The 27313-nt window shown below is 42.3% G+C and overlaps 2 protein-coding genes and 1 long non-coding RNA gene across 3 annotated transcripts in view; 1 reads left to right on the top strand and 2 right to left on the bottom strand.

The window, feature by feature from the left end:
• The window catches only part of LOC137424777 (uncharacterized), a 675237-nt gene that overhangs the window by 466915 nt on the left and 181009 nt on the right, over positions 1–27313 (top strand). The window lies entirely within an intron of this gene.
• The window catches only part of LOC137424779 (uncharacterized), a 107458-nt gene that overhangs the window by 65336 nt on the left and 14809 nt on the right, over positions 1–27313 (bottom strand). The window lies entirely within an intron of this gene.
• Positions 12127–18911, bottom strand: LOC144891734 (uncharacterized). The gene is made up of 2 exons (XR_013623081.1): positions 15553–18911; positions 12127–15405 (listed from the first exon to the last, which is right to left on the bottom strand). It is a non-coding gene; the product is annotated as an uncharacterized LOC144891734 (long non-coding RNA).

Below are 27313 nucleotides of genomic sequence, written 5' to 3'. Positions count from 1 at the left end.
CTAAACTTCCTAACGGTGCCATACAATCACATTCTGGTGCAACGAAGAGTCAGAATTAATGGAAACGAATCCTTAACTGACATAGACTAAGAATAACTAGCAAGATGTCCTATAGTTGTCTACGTGAGATGCGGTGGACCTGGATGCGACATTTAATGGGGGAAATAGGGGGAGGTCGGGTCTACAGAGTGTTGTTTACAGAAAATGGGACTAGGGAATGGGGAATTGGGGATAGTTGGGAAGTACTGAGGAAATAGGGGAATATTTACAAGCGGATATGGATGGATGTAAATCCCATATCCGCAACAATACTATACGTGTATATTGTGTAAAGTATAGTATACTGTACTTGTATATTGTGTAAACTATACTATACTTGTATACAGTCATGTGAAAAAGTAAGTACACCCCATGTAAAGTTTTGACTTTTTCGACATATTTCAACATACAGCTATTTCATCTTCATTTCAACAATATTTACAGATAAAGGTGATATAATATAACAAATATCATGAAACATTTACATTTTGTAGTCCATTGTATAATTTAAATAAACATAAATGCAAATTTCGCATGTGGAAAAAGTAAGTACACCCTTGGCTCTAATAGGTGGTATTGCCCCCTTTGGCAGAAACAACCTCAAGTAGGTATTTCTTATAACTGTCTACCAGTCTCTGACATCGACTGGGAGAAATTTTTGCCCACTCCTCCATGCAGAATTATTTCAGCTGTGCGATGTTTGAGGGGTTTCTTGGATGCACAGCTCGTTTAAAATCCCCCCACAACATATCGATGGGATTTAGGTCCGGGCTTTGATTTGGCCATTCCAGAGCCCTCCATTTCTTTCTTTTCAGCCATTCCTTGGTGGATTCACTGGTATGTTGAGGGTCATTGTCATGTTGCAAGGTCCACCTTCGGTTGAGCTTCAACTTTCCGACAGATGGCCTCACATTATCCTCAAGCACCCTCTGGTACAATGAAGAATTCATAGTGGATTCTACGATGGTGAGCTGCCCAGGCCCTGATGCAGCAAAGCTGCCCCAAACCATAATATTTCCACAACCATGCTTTACAGTTGGTATCAGGTTCTTGTGGTCAAATGCTGTCTTTGGTTTTCGCCAAATATGTCTTCTGGTACTGTGGCCAAATAGCTCTACCTTTGACTCATCTGTCCAGAGCACATTGTTCCAGAAGTGCTGGTCTTTGCCTAGGTGTTCATTGCCAAACTTTAGTCTTGCCCTGATGTTCTTTCTGAACAGCAAAGGTTTCCTCCTGGCATACCTCCCATGTAGATCAAATTTGTGCAGCCTCTTTCCAATGGTAGACTCGTGCACTTTGACATCAACAGTGGCAACAGCTACCTGTAGGTCCCGTGATGACATTCTGGGAGTTCTTAGAGACTTATTTCAGCATCTTGCGGTCTGCTCTCGGGCTGAACTTGCTGGGGCGCCTGGCCTGAACAAGTTGGCAGTTTTTTGGAATCTTCTCCACTTGTAGATGATCTTCCAGACAGTCGAATGATTGATTTCAAATTGTTTGGAGATCTTTTTAAATCCCTTCCCAGACTCGTAGGCATCTATAACCTTCTCTCTGAAGGCCTCAGAGAGCTCTTTTGATCTAGGCATGGTGACGCTGCACACTTCAACAACAAAGAGCAAACCAAACTAAATGTCTGAGGTTTAAATAAGACAGGTTCCTCCAAGATCCTCTCTAATGATGTTCTAATCATTTGCACCTGAGCTGGTGCACCTGATTCTAATTTGTGTAATGTGTGTATTCCAGGATAAATTTGATGTTAGGTTAATACCGAGGAGGTTTATTGAATCGCATGGTGTAATTGTGGAGCTTTCAAAGGAGATTGGAGAGTTGAGAGGAGTTTTACAGAGAGATAGGAAGGAATTGCGTATTTTATTATGATCATGCTTGATGGAAGGTCAGTGATGCCTAACAACAGGTCAAAGCAAATTTATAATGTGATTACTGATATATTGTGGCCATGAACCTTTCTGGAAAACATTTTTATGCAGACATCCATTAAATTTTCATCCTCATGATCAACTGCATAGATTGTCTTAACTCCCTCCCTCCATGCCTTTCTCTTTTCATTTATCAGAGCAAGAAAGCTCGTGAGTGTCTCCAGAACTACCACGATGAAGAAGTACAGAAGTACTTAAAGCAACTGGAAAATGAGATGGAGATTGGAAAATGCCGAGACGAGCAGTTAATACTTGCTGGGGAAGCTATTGACCAGCACCGTTTGGATTATGCAGAGGAACAGGAAAGGATCCGCATATTCATTGCTCAAGTGAGTTCTTCAACGAAACTACATGTTTATTTCTTAAAACTTCACTGTCTTTAACTTAAAACTTAAATAACTAAATATTTCATGGAACACCTTCGCCTGTGCAGTCTTGAGAAAACAAGGACTTGGGAAGTGTCTGCGAGCAGCAAATTTGATTGCTTGAGATGATCTAAAATGGCGTAAAATTTTCTCCAAATACTGCTAAACGGAAGGTGTTTGAAAGTACCACGAAGGCAATTTATGTTCTACAATGTTAAAGTACATAATTAAATCGAAATAAAACAAAGATTGTTTAAAGGTCTAAAAGGTTTTCTAAAAAAAATCTTGTTTTCGGAAGTTCACCACTGTTGATGCAGCTTCTTTTACAACGCCTATTTAACATGTTACATTAGTTCTTCGTGCCAGTTATTTGTCCTAAGGATGTCCCTAACAACATCAGGTTTACTGTTTCAAATAATTTTCAGTTTTGTTTGACTGTTGGACAGGCTGAGTGACTAGAAAAAAGAATTACCTCGTTCCTCTGCCAAATTCAGAGCCCAAGTACTTCTAAACTACAGATTCATGTTCTGATTCGTGTTCTACAATGTTCAAAATATCGTATTTAATTGAAATTAAGTCGTTCTTCGATAAAAAAATACTGATGTCTGTAGGACTGGAGAGAGAAAGGACAGAGTGAACCAATTGCTTAACCCACATATTTGCTTCGCATTTGTGGGGTAATCATATTACTAAACTATATGGTATTCATAGAATACTTACCCTGTGCAGTCAACTTGGTGTGAGCCAACACTTTTATTTTTGAACGGTTCTTTTTTTTTGATCCAATATGGCTGCCAGACCACGTGAGCGATGACATCATAAATTTAAATTCTCTAAATAATGGTTGCATAGATCATGCTCAATAAATTTCAAACTGATCAGACTAAGCATTGTCCCTGTCAAATTATGACGTCATAATTATGGCACCAATGACGTCATTGTTAACAGCACCTATTCCCCATATGGCTGACACGCACACACTTTACTTTACTGAAATGCAGACACGCACGTACGTACCCGAATGCTTAACCCTGCATTTCGCTTCGCGAGCGCAGGGTAACTAGAATGGCACTCGGTAGAGAGCATACCTTCGCCTGGCTGGCCATATCACTCAATGGTGAAGAATCACTTGAAAATTACATAATTCTCATATCCGAAAACATATTCAGATCTTCACCAAAATCTAATCTATTTGTCCTTGTCAGACACCCAACCTGCCCACCACATTTCGTTCGAATCCATCCACAACTTTTTGAGATATTTTGTTCACAAACAAACAAACAAACGGACAAACAGACAGGGGTGAAAACATAACCTCCATCCATCTTTGGTGGTTGAGGTAACTGGAACGACACTCGGTAGAGAGCATACCTCCGCCTGGCTGAACAGTTTATGTTTTGTATCCCAATGATAGGCCAGATCTGGAGTCAGATCGGAACCAAAATCGAATCCGTTTGTTCTTATCACCTAACCAACTCAACCGCCAAGTTTTGTCATAACTCGTCCACAAATTTTTGAAACTATGCTATATATCGTTTTAGCCCAATCTCTCAATGGTGAAGAATCACTTGGAAACTTTAAAATATATATAGTATCCGGATTTGGATCTTCACCAAAATCTCATCAATTCCTCCTTGGCACACACCCAATCTGTCCATAAAGTTTATTCCGAATCCGTCCACAATGTATTGAAACATCATGCACTTCATAACTTGTGATCTGCTTCTACATTCACGATTCGTGTATTTGCGGGTTACAGAAACCTGCTCTCTCTTTTGCACAGATTCATCCCATCTCTTCAATTATATATCTTACCCCTCTTCCTGCTCTTGGTAAACTCTGAATCCTGTGGCGAGGCAGTTTCTTTAAACCAATTGCATTCTCCTCCTCAAACGCAAATCCAACTGAAGACAACCTCAGATCATTCCACAAAGCTCGCAACAAGTGTGTCTACTCGCTCAAGAGCCAGAAAACAACATCTGTCCAATCTCAAGAATGAGCTTTCAAACTTGTCTCCCTCCTCTAAAACTTATTGGTGCCATGTCAAGGCTTGCACCCTCTGCCATCTCCGTACTTTGTCCCCCTCAGGTATCTGCAGGACGCATGCGGAGCCCCCATTAAGTGAAACTGCCTAAGTCTAGAAGTACTGCTCACCTCCACTCATTTATTCCTCTTTTTCCTCGCCCGTGGAGCCTTCTTCCATACTCTTTTCAATCTTCAATCAAGGTCTTCAAGATAGCTGTTCACCACCACCTCCTATCATCGTCTATCCAAAATCATGATCTTTTCGACACCTGTTAACCCCGACACCTGTTAGGTTTCATTGAAATTGTGTGCATAGTTTCAGAGAAAAGAGGAAATACCTACTTTCGGGGGGCAACCCCTTCCCACCCCCCTGTAGACCCCTTTAGGGCCCGATTTTTTTTTAGGCTGTGATCAAACTTTCGTACAACACGGGATATTAAGGTTGTGGTAAAGTTTCACCAGAATTGTATGTGTAGTTTCTGAGAAGAAAGATTTTATCCACAGATATTTTATCCAAAGATTTTATCCTCTTTATCCACAGATACTTGTAAGAGGCAAAGCTCAACAAATGTGTGATATCTTGTGGTAAGGTAATTGATTACAGAACATCATTTGGTGAGATTGCAAACCTCAAACCTGCGATATACTCGCAGATATGTACTGCATAATTATGTACTGCATACAAACATGTTATATGTGACATGTAGAGTGGTACATATTTTGTGCGCACACACACACACACACACACACACACACACCAATTACATAAGCATCCAATAAGCAGATACCTATGTAATATGGCGTGCCTGACATGTAATATGACATGTCTGATGAACCAACAAATTCAAAATCTGATTTGAAAAAGGTGCAGTTTGTGAATCTGCTTTTGTGGTAGATTATGGCCAACTGTGTCAAACGCAGCACTGTTGAACATTCATCTCCTTGTACCCCATAATGATAATGATCACCTCAACTCCTCTTTTGCAATCATGCTTTCTTCACTCACCAGGTGGTTGAATTTAATAAGCGTTGTCAGCAACTTGAAGAAGAAAACAAACACCTGAAGGACAAAGTGGCAGAGCAATGCAAACTGAGCAACATTGGAATGGCACAAAGACTTAGCAGGGTACAAGAAAGAGGCGACAAACAACACACCATCATCAACATGCCGGCAACACTCACTGAGCACTGTACGAGTGAGGAGCGACAAACACGACACCATCGTATTTGGTGGCTTTGTGAGTACTTTTTGAAAATAAGACGTTAAAAATAATATATTATATATATATATATAGATATGTATATGTATATACTGAACATCAAAATAAACTTATCAAATCTTTAGGACACTCATTGAAATCCTCCATGCAAAAATGAAAAATATTTGAACACAGAGGTAAAGATCAGCTATCTTTACTAAACACATGTCAATAAACAAGAGGTTGCCTCAATCACAAAAAACAAAAAGCATGAACATCACAAGGTGTGGTGCAACAAAAGTCACAGCACTACAACACAAAGGCACGCACCTGAATACAGTCAAAACAAAATGACACAGGAATGGACACAACACTCCTAACAGTCAAGGACAAAATGACAGCAGTCCTCAATATCGTGTGTGTCCTCCCTGCGCTGTGATGCAGGCTGTACACCTCCGACGCATGCTCTGTACCATGCGTCTGATGCGGTCCTGGGGAAGTCTGTCCCACTCCTCCTGCAAGCCTTGAATGAGCATTTGCCGATAGACAGCCGTTAATAGACAGCCGTTGATCTCCTCGATGCAAGATGTCGATTGCAGGCTGTGGGCAACCAAGACGTTGAGCAATTGTTCGCTGGCTTACACCTGCCTTAAGCATCCCAATTGCCCATAAACGTTGTTCAGATAAAATCAGGCGTGGCATCTGAATTTCTTGTTGTTTTCCCTGTCAGAAGCCTATTGAGTGACTATAGACAGCAGTAAATGAATGTCTAACCACGAGAACTGAAGGATTTCATTATGAGGGTCATTATTTAAAGGGAAAGATCCCGATACAGAATCACTCAAGCATGCCATTGTTGATCAACCAGGTGATTGAAGTGAAGTTCCTGTTACATAATCAGCCATTACAATTGAAGAAACGTGTTTGTAAAGCTGCACATTTCAAAAAGTGAAAGGGATAAGTTTATTTTGATGTTCAGTTTATAAATACATATATTATAATATATATTTCGAATGGTGAATTTAATAAGACAAACCACAACTGTGTTGACAAATGGCAAAATGGTTTTAAAGAACAACCAAAGAAATTCTCTATTTTGTTCATCAGGTTCATCTTGTCATGTGTTAATATTTTGAAACTTTTTCCATCTGTAGGATGATGCACTCAAAATTTGAGGGCAGCATATTTCCTTGGGGATGGCGTGTGCGCCTCCGCATTCATAAGGCATTATTTATTTATTTATTTCCTCCCCACTACAACCATCTGTAAAGCTGTTATAGATGTGTATTTTCTTAATTACGGTACTTCTGCCAACGACGGAAGTAGTTTTTCAAAAAGTAGAGTTTAGTTTGTTTGTTAGAAAGTAGAGTAAAAAAGTAGGGCACAAAAAAAAAGTCGTGTAAAAACTTTTTTTTCTGTGTTATTTGTTTAATGAGGTTCTCTTTTTCTACTTTTTATCATCACTGCATATGTCCGAAGGCTCGTAATAGAGGACACACACACACACACACACACACACACACACACACACACACACACACACACACACACACACACGAAGATTCACAAAACAATTAGATAAGAGATTTATGCAGCCAACAGCCCCATAATTACTAACACGGATTTATTTACTGTGTGGGGGTGATTAGTAATTACGAAAATTGTTAACCCGGTTGGAAAGAGTTTGTAAACATCGCGATAGCACTTTGTCATTTAGCACAAAGTAACGTAAAACGTACCACAGTTCTTTAAGTGACGTCTCATGCTCTCACAAGTCTGTTGTATTGTAATTTATATACAACGAAATGGGGGGAGGGGGTGGGGGAGAATGTCATTTGGCACCTCATCCATGTCCCGTCGCCCCACCATCACTACGCCTTTGTGTTTACTCTAACCAGTAACCACCCAATCTGGGCCACAACTCCATGAGTTGCTGAATGTGCTGTGTGTGTGCTCACCATCCCGAGCACACAACTAATTGTAATGTTAAAACATTGAATGACCTTATTGGTGAATTAACCATCTCATAGACGAGACGGATCTCTGAGAAATGTGAATGTCAGGTGCATTTTTGGGTAAAAGTTGGGAACCTTACTTTTTAACATAATTAGGGTATGCTGAATTCGACTAACCCGGTTCCCAAGCCGAAGTATGAGTTTTTGACCTTCTAATTAGCATAAACAAAATGGCCGCCAAATTGCCATTTTTGGACAATTAATTTGCACAAGCATTTATACAGTGCGTATAAAAAAAAAGGTAATCCAAATTCAAGGAGTTATTATGCAAAGGTTATTTATTTTGACAATTTACATGTGGTTTACTAATTAAGAGGAGATCCTCAGCTTTTCATTGATACAGCTTATCATCTGGACTGGTCTCCCATCTCTACCGCCTCTGACATCAACTCATCCTGGGAATTCTTCCAAAGTAAATTGCTCAATCTCATGCACAGATTTATCCCATCTCGTCTTCAGTTGTCATACCCTTCCTCCCATCCATCGTACACGGAATCTTGTGGTGAGGCTGTTGCCCAGAAACAACATGCCTTCGTCTCCTGGAAAGCAAATCCAACGGAAGGAAATCTCATTTCCTTTCACAAAGCCCGAAACAAGTGTGTGTCCACCCTCAGGAGAGCCAGGAAACAATATCTCTCCGTTCTCAAGACCGAACTCTCTTATCTGCCTCCCTCTTCCAAATCCTGGTGGCGTCTGGTCAAATCTGTTTCTGGTGTTTGTTCCCTCTCCATCCCCTCCCTCACCTCAAACGGATACACAGCTGACTCCGCACGTGAAAAAGCTGAATGCCTCAACTCTGTGTTTGCCTCTAAATCTTGTGTCCCAAACCCATCCCTCTCTGTACCCACCGTACCCAGTCATACCCAGCTGCTCCTGGACTCCGTGTCCTTTCCTCCTGACAAGGTGGAAACGTTTCTGTCAACCCTCGACTCTGATTCTGCAACTGGACCTGACGGCATCAGCCCACAGGTCCTAAAATCATGTTTTTCCGCTCTTTCACTCCCTCTCTCTGTTCTCTTCACCCTCTCTTTTGCTCAAGGTCATCTGCCATCTGCTTGGAAATCAGCCAACATCACCACCTTGCACAAAAAAGGTGCAAAAACAGATCCTAGCAACTACAGACCAATCAGCCTTCTCCCAATTATCAGCAAAGTCATGGAATCCATCATTGCTCCGGATATGAAATCTTTCCTCTTCTCCAATGGCTTGATCTCTGATCATCAATTTAGTTTCAGACAAGGTAATTCACTCTGGGCGTGCTGCTTCTGCTTTCTAAACAATGGATGGAGGTCCTCAATGCCAAACAGGAAATTAGAGCTGTCTCCCTTGACATATCACGTGCCTTCGATATGGTCTGGCACCCCACTCTGCTCACCCAACTCTCCTCCTTTGGTATCCATGGAAATCTCCATGCATGGCTGGCGGACGTCCTCTCTAGTCATAGTCAACGTGTGGCCCTGAATGGGTTTCTCTCATCTCCTCTTCCTGTTCAGGCTGGAGTTCCCCAAGGCAGTGTTCTGGGCCCTGTGCTTTTTCTGGTCTTCATCAATGATCTCTCTGACTCTCTTGAAAATCCTCTCTATCTCTTTGCTGATGACTCTACTCTGTGTCGCTCCATACCTCATCCCTCAGATCGGCAGTCTGCAGCCTCCTCACTCTCTGCAGACCTGGACAAAACCACAGACTGGGCAAACAAGTGGAACATGTCTTTCAATCCTGACAAATCTCACACTCTTACGATGTCTCTCCGAAAAGACCGACTGGACAACCCTCCCATCCACTTTCTGAATAATCCTCTGCAATAAGTTCTGTCACTCAAGCTTTTGGGTCTCACTATCTGCCATGATCTTTCCTGGGAAAACCACATTTCAAATCTGGCCTCCAAAGCCAGTCGCCGACTGGGCATCCTCCATTGTGCGAAGTCCTTCCTTGGCACACATGAGATCCTCACCACATACAAGGCTTTCATCCGCAGCTCAATGAAATACTGCTCTCCCCTCTGGGCTGGTGCTCCTGACTCACACCTAGCTCGTCTTCACGCTGTTGAAACCAAAGCGTTCAGCATCATTGGAATCTCCCGCGATGAAGCTAACTCCGAGGGCCTTTCACTCACTCACCGCAGGCAGGTTGGTGGTCTTTCCGTCTACTACCGACTCCTCTCCGGCCTTGCCCCCCCCAGCTCTCTCTGGGCTCTGTCCCCCAAATATTCCTACAGGTCACACAAGATCTGCCTGCAACCCTCTTTTGGTTAAACTGCCAAAATCAAGACTCTCTGCTCACCTTCACTCCTAAATTTCTCTTTTCTCCTGCCTCTGGAACAAACTCCCTCACTCTCTTCAATCCCACTCCTCCCTCCAGGTCTTTAAAACAGCTGTTCACCACCATCTCTTATCTTCCCCCATCCAAAACCTTGATCTTTTCTACCCCTGCTAATTTCACCCCAAATACACTTTTTTGAAATACCAACTTCTTTCCTGGAAGTCCTTGGTGTCCTTGTGTTTTATACTTCTCCCCCCCCCCCTTCCCACGCATCCCCCCCCCCCCAAGCCCTCTCCCTCCCACACATCTCGCGATGTCCCTGCTCTCAAATGTTGTGTTTGTGTGCTTCCCCTTCTCTCCCCATCTTGTCTACCGCTCCCTCTTTTTATATATTTTGTTTGTCTGTTTGATTTGTTTGTGTGATAAATGTTAGCTCTTTCACGAGCCTCGATTCTGTATACAAAAAAAACAACAAAAAAAAAAAACGCCTTCCATGCATCATTGCTGTCACACATGACCGAGTAAATGTTCATTGAAAATGTCATGTTCAAATCGCATTTTTGCAAGTTTGGCTAATCGATGCAAGTCAGGATAATTGGTGCAAAATGAACATCAGATGTGAACTTTTCTCAGGAATGATTGGCCTTTATGCACCCACACCTTCAACATGTCCACCTCCCCTTTCAACACAAAGCTCATAGCGGCGGAGCATACCCTGAACTGCTCGTCTCACCATATCCGGGTCATTGCGCAAGGCATCCATTTCATGTCGAATATGGCCCTGCAATTCGTCAAGATCACGGGGAGGAGTTACGAACACCTTGTTCTTTGAATGTCCCCAAAGGAAATAATCACATGGTGCGAGGTCAGTTGAACTTGGTGGCCATTCCACTGCATGGTTGAGGGCGATGACTCGGTCTCCAAAGAGTTCCCTCAGTTGATCTCGGACAGCGATAAGACGATGTGCTGGGGCGCCGTCTTGGGCCCACCAGAGATATCTGAAGACACCACGAACCTGTCGCTCAAAGTTCTCCTCCAGCTGCGTTAAAACTTAGTCATTGATCATCTGCAGATACCTGTTACCATTGACATTCCTTTGAAAGAAAAATGGTCCGATCACCTAACCACTTCCACAAAGTCCCAACCAAACAGTCCACTTTTGTCGATTCATGTTGGTGTCAAAATTAAATTCTGGGGGTTGTCCTGTCGGTGCATATTCAAGAACATTATGGGTATTGACCTTGCCGTCCATGGCGAAAGCAGCTTCGTCGCCGATAACAAGATACCGCAGGAAATTGACATCTGCTTCGCAACGTGCTATCAACCATCCGGCAAGCACCAGCCTCCTGGCAAAATCCCCTGGCGTAGGTTGATGCCGGATGTGAATCCGATATGGATGTTGGTGGAGGTCCAGTCTTGTGATTCGGTTGAATGTTGTTGAAGGCAATCCTGTCCCATTTCGTCTTGCACTGGTATCCCTAGGATGCTCCAAAACGTGCTGCCTTACTGCTGCAATGTTCATTTCCGATCGCCCAGTGCGCCTCCTACCAGCTTTTCTCCTCGTTGCGGTTGAGGCTAGTGCCATGCTCTTGGTATTTTCTAACATTCGCCCAGATGGTTTTGGCTGCTGGAGGCTCTCGTTCTGGGAAACGTTCCCTGAACGTATCAAGAGTTTGCTGCAAACTTCCAGTTTGGTGAAAGGTTGTAACCACGAAGGTCCGCTGTTCAGTCGTAAGTTGAACCATCTTTTGAATGACTCAGACTGTCTCTAAACCCATACACTGTAGGCCCATCTTAAATACCCATCTTAAACAAAGGATGACGCAACCGACGATTACCAGACCAGCTTAAAAATTTTACATAATCAACTTGGCAGTCGACAAGTAATGTGTCCATTTCAAACTGTCTTGCACCGATTAGCCAAACTTGTCAAAATGCAATTTGAACGTCATTTTCAATGAACATCTACTCGGTCATGTGTGACAGCAATGATGCATGAAAGGCATCAATGGAAAGCTGAGGATCTCCTCATAATTGGTAAACCACATGTAAATTGTCAAACTAAATAACCTTTGCATATTAACCCCTTGAATTTGGATTACCTTTTTTTTGATACGCACTGTATATCATATGTAGCTAGCTCTTTTACTTTAACTTTACAACTTTTATCCCAAAGTGCACCTAGAAGCTTATGCATGGCCTTTTTTCATAAACCCGTCTTGTCTATATTATGGTTGGCGACATATTGAAAGAGACATTCAATCTGATAATGAAATTGGACACTATAAAATGGGAAATGGTTTTAATAAGACAATGTTTCATACAACCATTTATTCTAAAATTAAGTATACATGGCCATGAAGCACAAACATTCAGGAATGTCACACATGTTGTTTTGCCAAACTACATCAAATTCATACAAGGGGTCTGATCATCACTCTGTTGCTGCCAGGCACACATTGATGTGCACCTCAATTCTGAATAGCGACATTTGCAGCATCGAGTCTTGCATTGCTTCTGGCATGCACAACAAATCATCTCGAGGCAACTTTCTGGGATTGGACTCAGTGACATCAGAATAGGCTCTAGTCCTGAATCAGCACGTTTCCATCCCATTTCCACAGGTGCAGGAAGGTCAGGTATGGCACAATGAGCATTTCTCCATACCATGGCTTGATAGTGTACTTGCATCAAATAGAAATGAAGAGCATCACCTGTCGGTGACATTGCTTCTGGTTTACCAGTCTTGGAGAACAACATATGTCGTGCTGAATCAACAGAGGTTGCTCTGTGCACATTATGCATTCTGCAGATGAACGCTTCTGCAGATTTGATTGTCTCCTCTGTGAGTTCACCAATGCCCAAGTTCTTCAGCAGTTTATTCAAAACTCAAAAATAACAACTCAAAATTCGGCTTGGGAACCGGGTTAATCTAATTCAGCATACCCTAGTTATGTTAAAAAGTGAGCTTCCCAACTCTTACCCAAAAATGCACCGAGAAGCTCATACATGGCCTTTTTCCATAAATCCGTCTAGTCTATAAACTTCGAGGGCTGAGTATAAATATGTTGAACTACTTTTTTAGGACAAATGCACAGTTTTTTAGGAGTCGGAAATGCTGCTAAAGTCAATTAAAAATTTGAAATGGAGTTCAGGTGAAAAGATTCTCAAGCTTATCGCATGTTAGATGTAAAACATGTGCGGAAATTAAATAAAGGCACAAACACTGGCATTTATGAGCATTGTGATGTATACAGGAATACAGTGAATCGTAGTTATGAAGTTCAGCGATATTGCAATTCATAGATATGAAGCTTTATTGTACAGAAACGGACATGTTCTGAGGCAAGGCATTTTTTAGCTGTGCGGAAAAAATGGTGGATTTGAGACCCTGAGCTAAGCAAGCCGAACACAGGTTGGCCAAAAATAAGACTGTTTCTAGTTTTAGTGTAAATTATCTTCAAAAAGGGGTGTTTAAACACATCCAAACACCCATTTTTCATTCATGCACTACCATGGAGTTCGACAAGAATGCAGTCAAAGTTTGGGGCCACTAGGTTTCATGGTTTTGGAGTTATGGAGGAGACACACACACTGACAGACTGATGAACACACACTCTCTTTTATTATTACAGATCTGTTACCTCTGCCACCAAAGGTGGGTGGAGGTTAAATGCTCATCCCTGTGTGGTTGTCTGTTTTTTTGTGAACAGGATATTTCAAAACGTTTGATGAATTCGAGTGAAACTTGGTGGACAAATTTGGTTTGTGACAAGAACCAATTGATTAGATTTTTGTGAAGATTCAAATCTGCATTAAGAGCCTTCATCATGACATCATAAATCAACAAGTGGAGCGCTTGATCCGTCCGGTGTATGTATGTATGTATACTGAACAGCAAAAGAAACGTCAGTCAGAATCAATATTTTGGAGTCTTTATTTTCAAGTCATGATCAACACGAATTGAGATTTCGGATCAACATGAAACATTGCAGGTATGGTCACCACAGTTCAAACAATAATGTGAAATGTTCTGAATAAGAAAAACACAAGACCAGGTGAGAACACGGGAGGTCAAAATCAGTATCTTGTGTGACCTCGGTGAGCGTTGATGACAGCCATACATCGTCTGTACATGGAGGAGATTAATCGGTTGATGAAGGCATTTGTCACTTGGGCCCACACTCTGAGAAACGCCTGACTGAGTTGAGCTGCAGTTGTCGGCCTTGGTCGAACGTCATTCAGTCTTCTTTGACCCTCGTCCCACAAGTGCTCTATCGGGTTTATATCGGGGCTGGGCGCAGGCCGGTGCATGGTTTGGATGCCATTCTGTTGCGGAAGTCCCTTGTTGCTCTGGCAGTGTGGGCACGGGCGTTGTCCTGCTGGAAGACATGATTTCCGTGACGTCCAAAATGTGGCACAATGTGAGGTCTGAGGACTTGATCGATGTAGCGAGCAGCTGTGACACCATTGCCTCTTCCTGGACTAATATTCTGGAACACCACAGGACCGACTTTGTGATTGAGAGCAATAGCATCCCATACCATGATGTTTGGACCACCCCACGAGTCTCTTTCCATCACACAGTCATCTGAGTAGCGTTCCCCACGTCTACGCCAAACTCTCACTCTGCCATCTGCCGTGGAAACACAGTATCGGCTTTCGGCTGAGAAAAGAACGGTTCTCCACTGCTGGTAACGCCAATTTTGATGCTGTGTGGCCCACTGTAGTCGGTCACGGCAGTATCGAACTGTAAGAATGGGGCCACGATACGGCCTGTGACAACGGACATCCCTGTTCTTCAAACGTCGACGGACTGTATCACCACTAATGTGTCTCTGGTGGGTTCCAACTGTTTGTCTTGCAGTTTCTGTAGCCCTGGTAAAGCGATCTTGGATGTGATGACGCACAATATGTCAATCCTCTCATGGTGTTGTTACCCTCGGTCTGCCACTGCGTGGGCGGTCATCGGTGCTGTTGGAGGCCTAGTATCATTCCTGCAACCTGTAGATGGATCTCACGTTGACATGGAAAGCATTGACAACCATTCGTGCAGTCTGTCCAGGATGCAATCTTCCAATAGCCTGGTCTCTCTGAATCCTCGTAAATCTGGGCATGGCGCTGGCATCGAAACACGAATGATGAACACACGTTTTGGGGTGCCTTTTATAGGGAAAGTCACAAGGAGACGCACGTGCATTTTGATTTCCATGGGAATCATGCACGACTTTGTACCAGTCATTTTTTTGCCCGGGTTTTGGTGACCTGTTTTTATCCACGTGTGCACCACTGTCGGTAGTTAGGATTAAATTTAGATACAGACGAATGTAAATAATGAGATATCTAAACGAAATGCATTGATATTTCTATGGGAAATGTTAAGGAATTGTTTTTATGAAGTGACGTTTCTATTGCTGTTCAGTGTATGTACGAGCTGAGGATCTCGTATGTCCCTCACAAACATCCACCAGAGCTGAGGATCTGGTCACATGCGACGGACAAACAAGCGTATTATTCTATAGATAATGAAGGGGCAGTCCTGGAGCATGGAATACAGGAGGAGGATCTAGGAGAGGTAGAAGATTGAGGGGGAAGCAGTAAGCAGACAGGCAGCTATATGTAAAGCTAATGGTATTTCAAGTTGTATTTTCTGAGGAATATATCACAAACAGAGGTAGGGTTGGCACTGTGCAGGAATTTAGTGAGGCTTTACCTGGAATATTGTGCAAAGTTTTGGTCACCACATCTGAGGAAGGACGTGGCTGCCATAGAGAATGTCCAGTGTGGGGCTACGAGTTTGATTCCAGGTTGTTCAAAGCTATGAGGGTGGCTGAAGGAGACAGGACTTTATACATCAGAAAGGAGTTTATTAATATGGATATCTATGAGAGATGTTATTGGGAATGAAGCATTTTTTGATAAAATAAGTGCAGATATGTTTTCTTTTCTGTTTTTTTTTCAACAGAATCTTTCCAACTAAAATCGCCATTTTTCATCCGATTGACTTGAAAATTGAACAGCATTTGCACATTGAGTCATTAATTGGAAAACAAACATTTTGAGGTCAAAGGTCAACTCGTGGTCAAACTTCCAAAATCATACATTTTCATCTTAAAACCCATCAATTTTCATACGATTGACTTGAAACTTGTACAGCATTTGCACATTGAGTCAATAAATATTTTTGTGGTCAAAAGGTCAAAGGTCAGCTCTAGGTCAAACTTAACTTCCAAAACCATCAATTTTCATCTGAAACCCTGTCAATTTTCATCCGATTGACTTGAAAATTTAACAGCATTTGCATAGTGCCTCACTGAATTGGGAAATAAACTATTTTAAGGTCAAAAGTCAAAGGTCAACTCGAGGTCAAACTTCTAAAATCATCAATTTTCATCTGAAAAAGTCACTTTTCATCCTATTGACCCTAGCGTTGATCAAGATTATCAATTTTAATGTTGATTAAATGGACAATTTGCTGGATTAATGGCAACCTTTTTGGGACAATAGGGGGGGTGGATTTTGCAAGTATTGTGCTCTGCATGATGTCTTCTTGTTTGTTTGTGAACAAGATATCTCAAAAAGTAGTGGACGGATTCGGACGAGATTCGGTAGAGAGGTTGTGTGTGTGAGAAGGACTAATCGATTCAAAATTGGTCAAGATCTGAATATGGATTTGGATATGAGAATTATTTAATTTTTTAAGTGATTCTTCACCATTGAGAGATAGGGCTAAAACCAACATATAGCAGGATATCTCAAAAACTTATGGATGGATTTGGATGAAACTTGGTGGAGAGGTTGGGTGTGTGACAAGGAAGAATCGATTCAAAATTGGCGAACATCCAGCTTGTATAATTTTAAAGTGACTTCACCATTGCCAAAAACGATACATAGCAGAATACCTCAAAAAGTTGTGGATGGATTATTTTGATTAAATGCGATTCTGTATTGTGATTTTCTGGTCTACTCTGGGATACAAAACGTAAACTGTTCACCTGGCGGAGGTTTGCTCTCTGCTGAGTGCCGTTATAGTTTTGAAATGTTCCCAGATTGAATCAACATCACCTTTTCTGGCAGTATCTGGAAAACCAACCATGTAAGCCTGCTGTGAGATTGTATCAGCGAGATGCAATGCTGCAAGATTTCAACGTGTGAGGTGCCATGCTGCGAGATTTCAACGTGTGAGGTGCCACGCTGCGAGATTTCAACGTGTGAGGTGCCACGCTGCGAGATGCCAAGGTGCGCGATTCTTTGCATTCAGAGCTAGTAAACCTGATAATTTAACATTCCATTTAATTTAAACCATTTCAATTTTCCATTTTTAAACCATCCATTTTCTGACAGCTGTTAAACCTGATCTTCAATCCTTGATAAATGACTTTCCCATCTGTTGCTCTTCCTCTGCTCTTTTCCAGATCGTTTTCTGAAGCCACCTGCCTGCATCATCCTGCTTTTCCACACATCTCCTGAATTTGACCCGGTTTCTCCCTTCCTAAATATCTGTCAATGTTTCTCTACTTGTGGTGCTCTTCCTCTGCTCTTTTCCAGATATTTATCTGAAGCTGCATGCCTGCATCATGGCGGCTTTCAGAGCAACATCTCCTCAATGTGACCCCTTCTCTTCCCTCCCAAATATCTCACAGCCTTTCCCTACTTGCAATGCTCTTCCTCTGCTCTTTTCGAGATATTTATCTGAAGCTGCATGCCTGCATCATGGCGGCTTTTAGAGCAATATCTCCTCAATGTGACCCCTTCTTTTCCCTCCCAAATATCTCAGTCTTTTCCGATTTGTAGTGCTCTTCCTCTGCTCTTTTCGAGATATTTATCTAAAGCTGCATGCCTGCATCATGGCGGCTTTTAGAGCAATATCTCCTCAATGTGACCCCTTCTCTTCCCTCCAAAATATCTCAGTCTTTTCCGATTTGTAGTGCTCTTCCTCTGCTCTTTTCGAGATATTTATCTAAAGCTGCATGCCTGCATCATGGCGGCTTTTAGAGCAATATCTCCTCAATGTGACCCCTTCTCTTCCCTCCCAAATATCTCACAGTCTTTCCCTATTTGTAGTGCTCTTCCTCTGCTCTTTTTTAGATACTAGCGCGACTCGGCGCGAGGACATCGTTTCAGAGGGGATTGGCATCTTTTACCATTTCGGTGTCTTTTGGGTCTTCATGGTGTTTTGGGTCTTCAGGGCCATTTGGGTCTTCAGGGTCTTTTGGATCTGTTGGGCCTTTAAGGGTATTTTGGGTATTTGAGGTGTTTTTGAGTCTTCAGGGTCTTTTGGGTCTTTTGGGTGTTTTGGGGTGTTTTTGGTATTTGGGGTGTTTTGGGTCTTCGGGGTGTTTTGGGTCTTCGGGGTGTTTTGGGTCTTCGGGGTGTTTTGGGTCGTCGGGGTGTTTTGGGTCTTTGGGGTATTTTGGGTTTTTGGGTATTCAGGGTCTTTTTGAGCCTCAGGGCCCTGAAGGGTATTTTGGGTCTTTGGGGTGTTTTGGGTCTTTGGGGGTCTTCAGGGTATGTTGGGTCTTTGGGGGTCTTGGTGGTCTGAAGGGTCTTGGGGGAATTAAAGGGTCGTCAAAGGTCTGAGGGGTCTCAGCAGTCTTAACGCAATTAAGAGGGTTAAGTAAGAGGGTTAAGTAAGAGGGTGGTAATTTAATTTGAAGACGAAGAAGACGTTTTCGTCGCATGTAAACATACATACATACATACATACATACATACATACATACATAGCGAACCATATACATTTGCTCTGTTATAATAAGATTTATCTGAAACCGCCTGCCTGCATCATGGCGGCCTTGAGATAAATATCTCTTCTGCCGACTCCTCTCCCTGCAACAAGCCGAGCTCTGAAACAAGCCTCGACAAAAATACAAAAAAAACATTCAATACAAAAAATATGTATCATCACCCCACCTAATTTAAAACACCTCACCACCAAGTAATTCAAAACACCTCACCACCACATAATTAAAAACACCTCACCACCAAGTAATTTAAAACACCTCACCCCCACGTAATTCAAAACACCTCACCACCACATAATTAAAAACACCTCACCACCAAGTAATTCAAAACACCTCACCACCACATAATTAAAAACACCTCACCAAGTAATTTAAAACACCTCACCCCCACGTAATTCAAAACACTTCACCACCACGTTATTCAAAACACCTCACCACCACGTAATTCAAAACACCTCACCACCACGTAATTCAAAACACCTCACCACCACAAAATTCAAAACATCTCACCAACACGTGATTCAAAACACTTCACCACCAAGTAATTTAAAACACCTCACCCCCACCTCATTTAAAACACCTCACCACCAACTAATTCAAAACACCTCACCACCACGTAATTCAAAACAACTCACCACAATGTAATTCAAAACACCTCACCACCACATAAGTTAAAACACGTCACCACCATGTAATTCAAAACACCTCACCACCACGTAATTCAAAACACCTCACCACCACATAATTTAAAACACCTCACCCCCCACCAAATTTAAAACACCACACCACCAAGTAATTTAAGACACCTCACCACCACGTGATTCAAAACCACCGCCACGTTATTAAAAACACTTCACAACCACGGATACAAAAGTTTGAGGGAGGAGCTAAGTGAAAACACAGACACTGCCCAGATATGTCGATATATAGATAAATGACTGCACCCGAGTTGCTGTTTTGTCATGGTTTCCACCAATCATAATTCAAGCAATTATTTTGCACAAATGTATTTGTAATATACGTGATATTACATTTTATAAACAATTAAAGTTTTATTATTTATTTTTTTCCAAAAATAATTAAAACAAAAAAATCAAATACAATACCCTTAGGACATACACACGGGAGAGATATGTGCATACCAGAAGTTTGGTACGATTTCAAAAAAGTTTGAAGTAGTTCAGTGACGAGACAAGACAACACAACACAGGACAGACTGCACAGATATATATATATATATACAGACTTGGCATTTAATATGGAATATTTTTTTTTTCTTGACTTGGGTTTATTTTCTGAACTCAGTATATCAATCTGGTGAGTTTCTTTTACCCTTTGGTGATGTCTTTGTTGAAAGAACCATGTCACTGTCTTTCGCAGCAAGAAGTCAATAACAGGATTATATCACAGGTGGCGTGACAAAATGTAAGGACAGGTACATTTGACGATTGGCTTCACAATCGGGTATATAAGGGTTGTTGCGTTCTGTATTAGTGGAAAACATCTGCTGCACGTCTACAAAAGTTATTGCTGCTTCCTCTGGAGATGGTCCGTCAACTTGACAATGCTGTTTGTCATGGAGTGGTGGCTTTACGAAATTCTGGCATGAAACAGCGTGCTATTGCTCGGCAGTATGGCATCACTCCAGGTCAGGTGTGAAAGATCCTGAAACGAAATGCTCAGAGGGGTGTCCCTTCTCAAATACCGAGGCCAGGACGTCCACACAGAACCACAAGGAGAGATGATCGCCAGCTGCACCGGTTAGTCTGCAATGGCCGTACCAAGTCAGCTAATCGGCTTAGGGCTGAGTGGCAGCAACTGACAAATGTGCCTGTATCCAGAAGGCTAGTCAACCAACGACTGGTTCAAGCAGGCTATCGTGCCAGGCGTCCCCTGATAAAGCCACGCCTGACCAGACAACACAGCCAGCGCCGATTGCAGTGGGCCAGAGAGCACCGTCAATGGCAGCCAGGCACTGGAATCACGTGACCTTCAGTGACGAGTCTAGATTTCTGGTCTATCGTCAAGATGGCCGCGTCCGAGTGCGCAGACAAGTGCATGAAGCCCACAACGAAGATTGTATAGTGCCAAGAGTCCAAGCTGGAGGTGGTGGGGTGACCATTTGGGCTGCTTTTCATGCAGGGGGCAAAACTGACCTGGTTGTTCTGAATGGAAACCTGAACCAGTTCAAGTACAGGGTCATTCTGGAAGAAACATTGCTTCCATTTGCTCGTGCAGCCTTTCGAGGAAACTTTGTCTTCCAAGATGACAATGCACGGCCTCATCGTGCTCGCATGATCCAACACTTTCTTGCTGACCGTGGTGTAGAGCATATGGAGTGGCTTGCCATGTCCCCGGATGTGAATCTGATAGAGAACTTGTGGGCAGAATTAACGCGTCAAATCGACAACTTGGACCAGCAGCCCACCTCTGTGCATGAATTGCAGCAGACTATTGTCACTGCATGGCAAGCGATTCCTGTCCAAACCTTGGCAAATCTCGTGAACAGCATGCCTCGACATGTACGTGCTCTCCTGAATGCTCTTGGGGGTTACACGAAGTACTGAACTGTAATTTTACTGTCTGTAATCCCAGTCATAATTTAGCTTTTGTTGTTGTTGAAAATTTTTTTGGCTAATGTGCAAAACAGAGATACTTCTGGAAAACGTACAAAAGTTTAACACAGTACTGTCCGTGAATTGAGTTCGATATCAGTTTACATCACTTTCAAGGATCAATTTATTTGCTTCGAAATGTCAAATGTGGTTTTTGTTTCTTTTAAAGGTCACATTAACAAAATCGAGAATAATTTCAACATAATTCCAATGAACTTTTGGTTCTAAGTCATCTTGAAAAGTAAGTTCACCCCCACAAAAAAAATATTCCATATTAAATGCCGTCTGTATGTATATATATGGTAATAATAATAATATTAATAATAGTAGTAATCATGAAATACAAAAAATAAAAAATACTAAAATACTAAACATATGGATACATAATAATCGTCATAATAATAATAAAATACCAAAAAAAAAGAAGATAATAAATACAAAAAAATAAAATAAAAGAGAAAATACAAAAAAAACAAAAGTAAATACAATAAAGATATCTATAATAATAATAGTAACAACAATGGAATACAAAAAAGATAATAAAACACTAAAAAGATGTACACATAATAATAGTAATAATAAAATACCAATTTTTTTTTTTAAAGATAATAAACACAAAAAAAATTAAATACAAATATATATATATATAATTATAATAATAGTAATACTCATCGTAATAAATAAAAATAAAAAGGAAGGTGAAATACAAAAAATATATATATATAAATAAATACAAAAAAATACATGTATATATATATATATGTATATATATATATATATATATATATATATATATATATATATATATATATATATATATATATATATATATATATATATATATATATATATATATATACTGAAACGCAAAAGAAACTTACCACCTTTGAAACCTTTAAATATCAACAATAACACTGCGTGTAGTAAATGTGTGAACTTATTTGTGGACAATAGTGTCCTCACTGTCAGACAAAACGGTCATGGATGGTCACTTGAACCTTCAATGGTCACTTCATAGCACAGCTGTTGAACAGCCGTTTTGACTGTCAGTGATTAGCCAAGGGGTACGGGATGATTTTAATGAGCTGCACGTGATGTCTTGATATTGGCTTTAAAAAGGCCAGTGCAAAATGGGCATTTTGACCAAAAAATTTGACCATTTTGACCAACTTCATAAAGACCGAAAACGCAAAAGAAACATCACTTGTTTGAAATGTAATAAAATTGTAACAGTTCAAAATAAAACAAACCAACAATTGATAATTGAAACATTGGCATTTTATTGATGACATGTCAAGTTTTTGACCAAGATACACCATCTCATCAGTTTGTTCTACAGTACAGAACAGCACAGGGTGCAATGTCAGTCCCCTTTCAATAGCGTGTGTGGCCACCATTGTTTTGGATACAGGCAGTGCATCGTCGGCGTATACTGCCTACCAGTCTTTGGATGGATTGCTGCTGGATTCTGTCCCACTCAGTCCTCAATGTCTGAAGCAGCTCTGCCCATGTCCTGGCCCTGCCAACTACGCGTCTCCCAAGCTCATCCCACAGGTGCTCTATGGGATTCAGGTCAGGGGAGAACGCAGGCCACTGCATGGTGTTGATGTTCTCGCCTTGGAGAAATGCAGTGGTAAAGCGAGCAGCATGGGGACGAGCGTTGTCATGCTGAAGGGTTCTCAGTTCTGGGTGGTCTAGCAGGAATGGCAGCAGATGAGGTCGCAGGATGTTATCCACATACCGCTGGGTGTTGAGATTCCCATCCACAACCACCAGTGGCGTCCTGTACCGGCCTGATATGGCGGCCCACACCATCACACTTGGGCCACCCCACCTGTTGGCTTGAAGCACGCAACAATCGGCATATCGCTCGCCAGTTCTTCTCCAGACACGCTCACGCCCATCAGGACTGTCCACACAGAACCTTGACTCATCGCTGAAAGCGACCTCGTTCCACTGCGCCAAGGTCCACGGCTGATGCTGCTGGCACCATCTCTGTCGGTTGCGGCGATGGGCAGCCATCATCACGGGGCCTCTGTATGGTCTTCTGGCAGTCAGACCATAGTCATGCAGTCGTCTTCGTGCAGTATCATTGGAGATCCATGGTTTGCATGCCCCGGAGTTTCTGCCGCAGTGCGGGATGCTGGACGGAATCGATCCCGCAGGTGACTTCGGACCATCTGCCTGTCCTGCCTTGCAGTGGTGACTCTTGGCCTCCCTGATCGAGGTCTGTCATCTGCAGAGTTGTGGAGGGTGTCTCTGTCCACCAGGGCCGATATCGTCTGGTGTGAACAGCCAAGGCGACGTGCCACCTCACGGTAGCTCAGTCCGCCTTGCAGCATGCCCAGGGCACGCTGCCGTTTATCCCTTGACAATCGTGGCATGTTGATTGAAATGCCCATTTTGCACTGGCCTTTTTAAAGCCAATATCAAGACATCACGTGCAGCTCATTAAAATCATCCCGTACCCCTTGGCTAATCACTGACAGTCAAAACGGCTGTTCAACAGCTGTGCTATGAAGTGATCATTGAAGGTTCAAGTGACCATCCGTGACCGTTTTGTCTGACAGTGAGGACACTATTGTCCACAAATAAGTTCACACATTTACTACACGCAGTGTTATTGTTGATATTTAAAGGTTTCAAAGGTGGTAAGTTTCTTTTGCGTTTCAGTATATATATATATATATATATATATATATATATATATATATATATATATATATATATATATAATAATAATAATAATCGTAATAATGATGAAATACAAAAAGAAGAAGATAATGTCGTGTGATTCCCCTCGGTGAAGACCGGAAAATCACGGATAGCAAATCGAGTGTTAATGAAGGCGTTCAATTCAATAGCTGTTTTTCTCTCAGCGATTCTTCGAATGCGCTGCATTTATTTTCGTTCTCTGTTTCGTCCCAGTCGTTCACCCCATACCTCCTTGTTTAATATCTCCACTCAAAAAAAAAAAAACCCCCAAAAAATATTTCCTTCCCAGGTCTTATTCGTTTATTTGTTGTTCTTTTTTGTTCGTTCGTTCTTCGTTCACGATCACGCGATCACGTGGTTAGAAATGTATAATCTCTCCCCTGAACAACTATTTTCTCTCATATATTACAACACCCTTTTCTTCTTTTCCTACAAAAGGATGCTTTCGTCTTGCTCACCAAATCTATTCATTCCAAAAAATATATATAATACCATCTCTTACAGTTCCTCCTTTCTACATTCCCTAAACTATCCAGAACTCCACCCCTCCTTCAGTGTCCTCAAACGTATTTTTGACTCGAAGGTCTCAAACTCATTTTGCAAAAAATGTTCGTTTCCCATGAATCGTACACTTTTCAAAATCCAATCTCACCCCTCCCCTCCAAATCCTCCCCATCACCCATCCCTTTCAAATCTCCCCCCTTGCCCCTTCCCTCCCCTCCCTCCTAAACTCCCCCCACACCCCTCCCCTCCGAGACTCTCCCTCGCTCCTCCCCTCCTAGACTCCCCTCTCACCCCTCCTCCTCAAAGCATCCTCCCTGCTTCTTCCCCCTTCCAACTTTCACCTTCATCTCCCCCAACCTTCTGCCTCGCTCTTCCCCCTCCTCAAATAACACCTCACTGTGCCTCACCCAATCTCCATCAAACCTTTTGTCCGCCCCATTCTTCCCTTTCTCCAAGCTATTCTGAAATCTCTGAAATCTCTGACACACCTTCAACAGCTCTCCCTACCTCTTCCTCCTCTTCCACATCTTACCCTACCCCTCCCCCCCCCCTGTTCTGGACCTGATGCTCCCCCTTCCTCTTCATTAACGGTATGGACCTCAAACATCCGGGGCCTTCACTCAAACTTGACTGATCTCTCCATACAGGTTGCTTCTGACAAACCAGATGTGATCTGCTTAACAGAAACTTTCCTCCTTCATGATGTCTCTGATGCCTTGGTATCTCTCCCAGGTGACTCCCTCCTCCGGTATGATAGACCTGAGCCTCGTCCTGGAGGTGGGGTTGCTATCTTTATAAAAACGCTCTTCCTCACTCGCCCTCCACTGCCCTCTCTCCACCTCACCCCCAGGAATACCTTTGGCTACGGCTTCCCCTTCGCTCCCACCTTTTGTTCATATGTGTGTTGTACCGTCCACCAAACAGCGATGACTCCATCTTCATCTCGCTGTCTGATAATATGGACCAACTTCTATCTACCCATCCCAACTCTCTCTTCCTCATATGTGGTGATTTCAATTGTCACCATGCCAGTTGGCTGGGTGTGGGTACCTCTCTCACCAGCCATGGCTCTTCAGCAAAGGACTTCTGCGACTCACTGGGACTGACACAATCTGTCAATTTCCCGACCCGGATCTCAGTCAACGGAGCATCTTCTCTTCTGGATTTGGTTATGACAAACTTCCCTGAAAATGTCTGCTGCTCTTCTTCTGCTCCAATCGGCTCATCTGATCATGTGCTTATCAAAGTGGACATCTCTCTGACCATTCTCAGAGAGCCTCCTCAGCGTCGACGAGTCTGGCATTTCACTCAGGCCAACTGGCACGGTCTTCAAGCAGCCATCAATCATCTGGACTGGTCTCCCATCTCTACCGCCTCTAACATCAACTCATCCTGGGAATTCTTTCAAAGTAAATTGCTCTCTCTCATGCACAGATTTATCCCATCTCGTCTTCAGTTGTCATACCCTTCTAGACACAGGGCCATAGGGTGGATATCTATTTATTTTTTTGATGTCATGACCTGAACCTAGGGATTTGGCAAGAAGGGTGTGGGATGAAGCCTTATGACCTCCAAAACATCTTGTTTTTTTTCACAAGCGATATCGTGGTACGTTACCGAGAACCGCTGCCCCAAAACACCAGTATACACCAATTGTATGTTACATTTGAAATACCCATTTACACAGTAAAAAAACAACACAAACTATATGATGTCATGTTCACATTGGTCTTGGCAGCAATATTTATTAATTCAGACCCCCAAAAGTAGTAAAAATGTTGTTTTAACGACTTGGTAAAATAACATGCTGTGATGCTTTATCAGAAAGTCATGTTTTTGGACCTTAAAACCTGCATAATTTAAAATTTTTGTACAATATTTGTGATTGGTGTTGCTACTACGATCCATGGTGGTTTACCAATGCTATTTTGAAACTGTTAATAGGTCCAATAAGTGTGTAAGGGGTGATATTTTAACCCATCAAAGACAATTACGTGGCGTACAAGCGAACCAGTGCGCATTGACGTCATGATAAACTCGAGATGGGCTGAACTCTAGCCACAATTTGTCTCTTCGGCTTGGTCATGTTGAAACTTGTCCAAAACATCATACAAATAGTGCAGTTATTTCATCCTCTTCAGCATCAGAGTCTTCCTCATCTTCAGATCTGGAGTCTTTATCATCATTCTTATCATCAAAGTCAACATGGCCAGTTATGTTTGAGCAGTCATTCCTGCCGCACTTGCACAAATCTGTGCACGGAATGTTATTCTGTAGGCAAGTGCATGTAGTTTCGTTGCTGCATCGTGTCTTCTTGCAGCTTTCAGTGCAGTTAGCAAGCTCCATCACGCTGTCTGGTGCAGGTGGAAGTGTCATCCAGTCTATGGCAAGTTCCTCTTCCATCATCCATCCATAGCCATCAGGGTCGGGAATGTCAGGGATGTGGTCCATCCACCCGCGTCCTCTTAACTGTAGTGACTGGTGCTGGTTGTACTACTTCATGGGATTGACTTGGTCGCTGTATTCTAATCCCATTGGTATTGTGCGTTGTTCCACGCCCAGACAATGTCTCCTCCCCGAAGTCATTATTGTCCCATACGAGTGTGACATGCTTGCCCGCCTGAATGATTGATGGAAGAGCATCCTCTCCACGATGTAGTTCTTGGTTAGCCAGTGCAGTGTCATGATTTAAGACGACAGAGTTTGAGACGCAGTAACCAAACCCGTTCAGTAGGCTGATTAATTGGGCTGAACCTGAGAGATGACGTACTGTCATTGCAAGTGACAAATGTTTGGGCATCTGTTTCCTTCCCTTTGATTGGAGGTATATGATGTCCTGTGCTATTGTGAGAATTCTTCTATGTATTGTAGATTCTATCTTTACAAACTCATCAGA

The sequence above is a fragment of the Myxine glutinosa genome, chromosome 4 (assembly GCF_964187855.1).
Source record: "Myxine glutinosa chromosome 4, kmMyxGlut1.1, whole genome shotgun sequence".
Classification (NCBI taxonomy): Eukaryota; Metazoa; Chordata; class Myxini; order Myxiniformes; family Myxinidae; genus Myxine; species Myxine glutinosa.
This window is presented reverse-complemented; position numbering and strand designations above follow the sequence as displayed.